We start from the raw sequence: 8,548 nt of genomic DNA on the forward strand, positions 1-8,548 counted from the left end.
CTACGGACACCTGCAGGACTACCTCAGGTCGCCTGATGAACAAGAATCAACAATCCTACTGCGGTCCAAAGTCTACAACACTGGGGTCTGCACAAAAGAGTGCCGAGTGTAGTATCAGCACAACCGACCCCATGTGCTGGTAAGTGTCTAGCCAAACCTCGGCGAAGTAGTGACAAGGCTAGGACCAGACTATCAAATAAACCTATGCAGTTGTATAATATACAGCGGAAAGTAAAGCAAAAATAAATAAATAAAGATGGAGGGGGAAACATGCTTCAGGGAATAACCGATAAAACAGAATCTCAAGAGAATTATCAGGAAACCAAAATTCAACTTCTAACAAGGATAAGGAAACAAAGGCAGGTTTCACTCTCGGTTCACATCTTGTTGCAGGTGTGCAACCCGATCCCATTTCTCATATCTCGTGGAAAGCGTACCACCCGCTCCCATTTCATTATATCTTGTGGTAGGCATACCACTCGCTCCCATTTTATTAAATCTCGTGGTAGGCATACCACCCGCTCCCATTTCACTATATCTTGTGGTAGGCGTACCACCCGCTCCCATTTCATTAAATCTCATGGTAGGCGTACCACCCGCTCCCATTTTATTATATCTCGTGGTAGGCGTACCACCTACTCCCATTTCATTGTATCTCGTGGTAGGCGTACCACCCGCTCCCATTTCATTAAATCTTGTGGTAGGCGTACCACCCGCTCCCATTTACAAGACAACACAAAATCACAAGGAATCCTGGCAAGGGAACAAAAGCAACATAATAACTCCCCGATAAGGGAACAACAATATCAAGACAAACATCTCGACAAGGGAGAATCAGCTATAACCAATCCTAACTCAACTCCTACTCAGCTATGCCCAAACTTGTTCCAACATATAACTACCTCAACTATAACTAAACTTGTTACAACACCTAACTACCTCGGCTATACCCAAACTTGTTCCAACATCTAACCACCTCAGCTATAACCATAATCCTTACCTAACACAAAGAATCATCAACCTAAGTATCCGTAATATCAATTAAGAACACAATGCAAGGGAACCACAACTCAACAATATCCCGGCAAGGGGGAAACATAATGATCTCTTCTCCTTCTCACTTTTACTTCATAATTCACTTCACAACTCGAACCACCGCTCTAGAGGTTCAATTATCACTTATACTATCACAATTCGTTATACAACTGGAGCCAACGCTCCTCAATGTTCATAGGTCACAATTCCTTCCACAAACTTTATACAACAAATAGAAACCATCACCAAGGCATGAAAGACACAACGAAGTCATGATAATCACAATATAAAGACTCACGGGCATGCTAGACACCAACGTATAGATACTCGTCACGATGCCTATACGTCATACTCAATAATTATCACATAGCAAATAGGACTCAACTCCTAATCCCTCAAGCTAAGGTTAGACCAAACACTTACCTCGATGCCACGAACACAATTCACGATCCAATTATAGCTTTACCCCTTGATTCCACCCCCAATTCGCTCGTATCTAGTCACAAGTGACTTAATTACATCAATAAACGCTAAATGAATCAATTTGAATGCATGAAAATGGATTTCACATAGTTCTACCCAAAAAGTCAAAATCGCCCCCGTGCCCATATGGTCAAAACCCGAGGTTCGAACCAAAACCCGATTACCCATTCCCCCACGAACTCAAATATATAATTTATTTTGAAATCCAACCTCAAATCGAGGTCCAAATCCCCAATTTTTGAAAAATCTAGGTTCTACCCAAAACACCCAATTTCCCCCATGAAAATCATTGATTTGAAGTTGAAATCATGTTAAAAGATGTTAATGATTGAAGAAAACTTGTGAGAAACGACTTACAATTGTTTTGGAGAAGAAAGGTTGTTTGAAAAATCGCCTCTTATGTTTTTGGGGTTTTGAAAAATGAAAAATAACTGAAAATCCCGTCTAAATATACTGCCCTCAGATGCCCTGTGCAGACCGCACAAAATCAACTACGGCCGTACAGGCTTCCATGTGTTTTACAGTGACAGGTCTTTGTATTTTGGCCATAACTTTCTCTGCAGATGTCTAAATTGTGATTTCCTTACCTTTCTAGAAACTAGACACAAAGGGCTACAACTTTCGTTTTTGAATCATCTCAAAATTCCTTGTATATCAAAAGATATAGGCTTCTGAATTCGGACTAGTGGAATGTTCTTCACCGCGGACCGCACAAAATTAGTGCGGCCGCACAGGCCCTTCCGCGGCAGCAGTCCATATCGTGCGGACCGCACTGGCCTGTTCAGAGGCCTTCCACTTCCCTGAGCCTGCAACAGCTCTGATTTTAAGCCTAAAACATCCCGGAACCTACCCGAAACTCACCCGAGCCCTCGGAACTCCAAACCAAGTGCACACAAAACCTCAAAAACATCCTACGGACTTGTTCGTGTAATCAAATCATCAAAATAACATCATGAAACATCAAATTAAACCTCAAGATCAATGAAATTTTCTCAAAACTTCTTTAAACATCAATTTTGCAATTAAGGTCCGGATCACGTCAAACGAACTCCGTTTCTTACCAAACTTCACAAAGTTATCTTAAATCATATATAAGACCTGTACCGAGCGCCGGAACCAAAATACGGGCCCGATATCATCATGTTCTATGCAAATTTCATTTCAAATTTCTTTAAACATTTTCAGAAAATACTTTTTCTTTAAAAATTCATTTCTCGGGCTTGGGACCTCGGAATTCGATTTCGGGCATACGCCCAAGTCCTATATTTTCCTACGGACCCTACGGGACCGTCGAATCACGGTCCGGGTCTGTTTACCCAAAACGTTGACCGAAGTCAAATTAACTCATTTTATAACCAAATTTTACCATTTTTCACAGATTATCATATTTAAGCTTTTCGGCTACGCGCTCGGACTGTGCACACAAATCGAGGTGATGATAAATGAGGTTTTCATGGCCTCGGAAACACAGATTTCAATTTAAAGCAAGTGATGACCTTTTGGGTCATCACAGAAGGTTGGTCCTGTTTGAGGAACAGTTACTTCCTGGGTTACCTGCAAAACTTAAAACACGATGCAAGTGAGTATATAGATTATTGAGAGAATTTAAACATGATGCAAATTCCCTTTAGACCATGAAGGTTGTCTTCGGACAGTGAAGATGATGTCCCTAGACCATGACGTCCCGGGCCATGAATCATGAGATAAGATATTCGCAGGCCATGAAAATGGTGCCTTTGAACCATGACGCCTTTGAATAATGATGTGCAGTATTGAGAGATCCTCAGGCCATGACATGGTGTCTTCAGGCTATGAGGATGATGCCTTCAGACTATGACGCCTTTGGACAAGTTGCCTATACATCAGCCCATGAAATGCAAAGACATGATACCAAAGGTAATAACAAGGCAAAGCTTAGCCTTGCGCAGAGTTTGGGGGCAGAGCTTAGCCCCGAGAGAAGAAGATAATGCAAAGTTTAGAATAAAGCAACACTTATGCAAGGGAAGACAATGCTTAGTCCCATGAGAAGGCACTGCTTATCCTTATGCAAATAGGGAGGCAGGGCTTAGCCTCATGCAAGGATCGAGACAGGGCTTAAACTCATGCGGAGAGAAGGCAGTGCTTAGTCTTATGCAAATAGGGAGGCAGGGCTTAGCCTCATGCGAGATTTGAGACAGGGCTTAGTCCCATGCGGAGAGAAGGCGGTGCTTAGCCTTATGCAAATATGGAGCAAGGCTGAGCCTCATGCAAGGATCGAGACAGGGCTTAGTCTCATGCAAAGAGAAGGCAGTGCTTAGCCTTATGCAAATATGGAGGCAGGGCTTAGCCTCATGCAAAATTTGAGACAAGGCTTAATCTCATGCAAAGAGAAGGCAGTGCTTAGCCTTATGCAAATATGGAGGTAGGGCTTAGCCTCATGCAAGATTTGAGACAGGGCTTAGTCTCACGCAAAGAAAAGGCAATGCTTAGCCTTATGCAAATAGAGAGGCAGAGCTTAGACTCATGCAAGATTTGAGATAGGGCTTAGTCTCATGCAAGGGAAGGTAGTGCTTAGCCTTATGCAAATATGGCAGCAGGGCTTTAGCCTCTTGCAAGATTTGAGACAGGGCTTAGTCTCATGCAAGGGAAGGCAGTGCTTAGCCTTATGCAGTGAACAAGTAGCAAATAGGAGTAGAATATTTCTTAGCTAGAGATATATTTGCGTCTGGTGGCCTGATTGTTGTGAGGATAGTAATTCTGATATGTATATATTTGCGAATTGTGCTTGCATCCAAATAAAAGTCGTGAGTTTTGTAGGGCGAGGTTGGTTCGTGCTCTTATCTTCTTGCTCCGCTTTGCTCTACTCTGGGGACCCTATTTGAGTTACCCTGGGTATACCTGGCTGCCATGGAAATGAAGTTTTCGAAAATATGTACTTATTGACGAAATAGAGTTATTTTAGAAAACATAGTGGTATATTATATCAAGTAAATAAATGAACTAATGACTGTAACACTTTAGAGAAATTGCGACTTCCTTGCGCTAGAATTTTGAGGGTCCTCCTCAAAATTTTGCCTTAGTTTGGTAAATGATTCTTCGGCCGGTCTGTGTGCGACGAGGTTTTGTTGGATCTGCTCCGGAACTTTGAGAATCCTTCTCAAAATTCTGCCCCATTTACTTAACTGTCTTGCATATAATGGCGTCGACTGGACTTGCTCCAGAATTTTGAGGGTCCTCCTCAAAATTCTGCCCCAGTTTTTGGTTCTGGGGGGAAATGAAAACTTTATTAAGATATGACCAAACCCACAGGGCTGCCTACGTATCCCCTCTTAAATGGGAATCAGGTCAAGCATAGTTCATTTGCATTAGATGAAGAAATGCAAACAATCTAAACATAGTATCTCTTGATTGCGTCTGAATTGATAAGCTTTGGCCAAATTTCTCCGTCCATTTCTGCGAGTATGAGCGCTTCGCTTGTTAGTACTCGATGAACCATGTAAGGACCTTGCCAGTTGGGTGAAAATTTCCCTTTGGCTTCATCTTGATGCGGGAAGATCTGCTTCAGACCAGCTGCCCCGGTGCGAATTGTCTCGGCCTGACCCTTTTGTTGAAAGCTCTGGACATTCTACTCTGATAAAGCTTAACGTTACATGCTGCGTTCATTCTTTTTCCATCTATGAGGGCTAGTTGCTCATAGCGGCTCCTTGTCCATTCTGCATCGCTGAGTTCGGCTTCCTGTATGATCCTTATAGAAGGAATTTCTACCCCGACTGGAATGACAGCTTCGGTACTATAAAGCAGTAAATAGGGAGTTACCCCAGTTGATATGTGGACCGTAGTGCGGTACCCCAATAGGGCAAAGGGTAACTTCTCGTGCCATTGTTTGTGATTTTCTACCATCTTCCTTAGTATCTTCTTGATGTTCTTGTTGTCAGCCTCAACAACTCCATTCATTTGAGGCCTGTATGCTATAGAGTTTTTGTGCTTGATTTTGAAGGTTTCATACATGGCTTTCATCAGGTCACTGTTGAGGTTGGCGGCATTATCAGTGATAATGGACTCGGGAACCCCGAATCGGCAAACAATACGATCCTTGACAAAATCTGCGATGACTTTCCTGGTTACAGCTTTGTAAGATGTATCCTCTACCCATTTTGTGAAGTACTCGGTAGCCACTAAAATGAATCGGTGCCCGTTAGAAGCGGTGGGCTCAATTGGACCAATGGCATCCATTCCCCAGGCAGCAAAAGGCCAAGGCACACTTGTTGTTTTGAGTTCATTTGGTGGTACCCTTATCATGTCAGCATGTACCTGGCATTGGTGGCATTTCTGGACGTACCAGATGCAATCCGTTTCCATGGTCATCCAAAAATATCCAGCTTTGAGTATCTTCTTGGCTAAAACAAAATCGTTCATATGTGGTCCGCAAGTTCCAGCATGTATCTCCTCAAGCAATCTGGAAGCCTCCTTTGCGTCAACACACTTTAACAATCCCAGATCAGGAGTTCTTCTATACAAAATCCATCCGCTTCGGAAGAAATGATTGGGTAGCCTACGCAGTGTGCGTTTCTGAGTATGGTTTGCCTGTTCTGGATATCCTCCTTTTGCCAAATATTCCTTGATGTCGTGGAACCATGGGTTCCCGTCCGTCTCTTCTTCAACATGAGCACAATAAGCTGGATGATTATGGATCCTCACTGGGATGGGATCAATGAAATTCTCATCTGGATGTTGTATCATTGATGACAAGGTGACCAATGCGTCTGCAAATTCATTTCGGATTATGGGCACACGTTTGAATTCTATCTTTGTGAACCTCTTCTTTATTTCCTGCACATGATACAAGTATGGTAGTATCTTGGTGTTTTTCATAGCCCACTTTCCTTGAACCTGATGTACCAAAAGATCCGAATCGCCAATTACCAGCAACTCTTGTATATTCATATTGATGGCCAAATTGAGCCCCATGATGCAAGCCTCATATTCTGCCATATTGTTGGTGCATGGAAACCTAAGCTTTGCGGGTACCGGGTAATGTTGACCAATTTCTGATACCAAAACTGCTCCAATGCCCACTCCTTTGAAGTTTGCAGCCCCATCGAAGAACATTCTCCAACTGTCGTAGGCTTCAGCAATGTCCTCTCCTACGAATGATACTTCTTCATCAGGAAAATACATTTTTAATGGTTCGTATTCTCCTCCCACAGGATTTTCAGTAAGATGGTTTGCCAATGCTTGTCCTTTGACCTCCTTCTGAGTTACATAGATGATATCGAACTCACTTAACAATATCTGCCACTTGGATAGCTTCCCGGTTGGCATGGGCTTCTGAAAGATGTACTTCAGAGGGTCCATCCTGGATATGAGATATGTGGTATAGGCACAGAAGTAATGCCTCAATTTCTGAGTTGTCCATGTCAAAGCACAGCAAGTGCGTTCCAGCAGAGAATACCGTGCTTCGTAAGGTGTGAACTTCTTACTCAAGTAATATATGGCTTGCTCCTTTCTTCCCATCTCGTCATGTTGTCCCAAAACACATCCGAAAACCCCATCTAATACGAACAAATAGAGTAGCAAAGGTCTCCCAGGTTCTGGCGGGACTAGGACTGGTGATATAGACAGTTATTCCTTGATTTTGTCAAAAGCCTTCTTACAATCCTCGGTCCAACTAGTTTCAGCATCTTTCCTCAACATTTTGAATATGGGTTCACATATTAATGTGGATTGTGCTATGAAGCGACTACTGTAGTTGAGGCGTCCTAGGAAGCTCGTCACGTCCTTTTGCTCTTTGGTGGTGGTAACTCTTGGATATCCTTAACTTTGGATAGGTCCAACTCGATTCCTCGGCGGCTGACAATGAATCCCAATAGCTTTCCTGCAGGAACCCTAAATGCACATTTTGCGGGGTTCAATTTTAGATTGTACCTCCTTAGCCTGTCAACGAACTTTCTTAAGTCTGCTATGTGATATGCGACCCTCTTGGATTTGATGATGACGTCGTCAACATATACCTCTATTTTCTTGTGTATCATGTCATGGAAGATGGTCGTCATGGCTCTCATGTAGGTAGCCCCAGCATTTTTTAGACCGAATGGCATCATTTTGTAGCAGTACACTCCCCATGGTGTAATGAAGGCTGTTTTCTCTGCGTCTTCTTCGTCCATCCAGATCTGATGACAACCCGCGAAGCAATTTACAAAGGATTTTAGTTCATGCTTGGTTCAATTGTCGATCAGGATGTGTATATTTGGCAGTGGGAAATCTTCCTTGGGACTTGCTCTGTTTAAATCCTGATAGTCAACACACACCCTGACTTTCCCACCTTTCTTCGGAACCAGTACATGTTGGCTAACAAGGTTGGGTACTCAACTACCCCGAGGACTTTGGCTTTGATCTGCTTAGTGACTTCCTCCTTGATTTTCACTCATGTCTGGTTTGAACTTTCTGAGTTTCTTCTTCAACGACGGACACATTGGATTGGTAGGCAACTTATGAGCCACTTGATGTGCTCAGACCGATCATGTCATTATATGACCGTGCAAAAGTATCCTCATATTCTTTCAAGAAACGAGTGTACTCTTCCTTCTCTGACGGTGATAAGTGAATGCTTATGCGAGTCTCTTTGACGGTTTCGGAATCTCCCAAATTGATTGCTTCGGTTTCGTCCAGATTGGACTGAAGTTTGTTCTCAAAGTTCTCAACTTCTCTGACAACTTCCTCAAGTATTTCGTCCTCTTTTTTTGAATCACTATCCTTATATTGTATTGTCTCATTACATGCCACAGTCAGCGGCTCATCAGAAAAAGTAATAATAATGCTGTAGAAGGGAAATGTAAAAGATAATAATAGATACTAAATAACAATGCATTAATTAAATTTTGAAAATATCCAAAACAGGTACGGCTCGATGACTCGAGCAATTATTTTGAAACAAAATGCGTCTTTAAACAAAATACTGAAAATATCTTAAATGCCTAGTATGGCTATTAAAACAAGTCAAGCTAATTGCCAAGCTACCCAGGAACTCGGCGGGCCCGAGATAGTGTGGCAC

This window comes from Nicotiana attenuata, chromosome 11, assembly GCF_001879085.1.
Source record: "Nicotiana attenuata strain UT chromosome 11, NIATTr2, whole genome shotgun sequence".
In the NCBI taxonomy this organism is placed as follows: Eukaryota; Viridiplantae; Streptophyta; class Magnoliopsida; order Solanales; family Solanaceae; genus Nicotiana; species Nicotiana attenuata.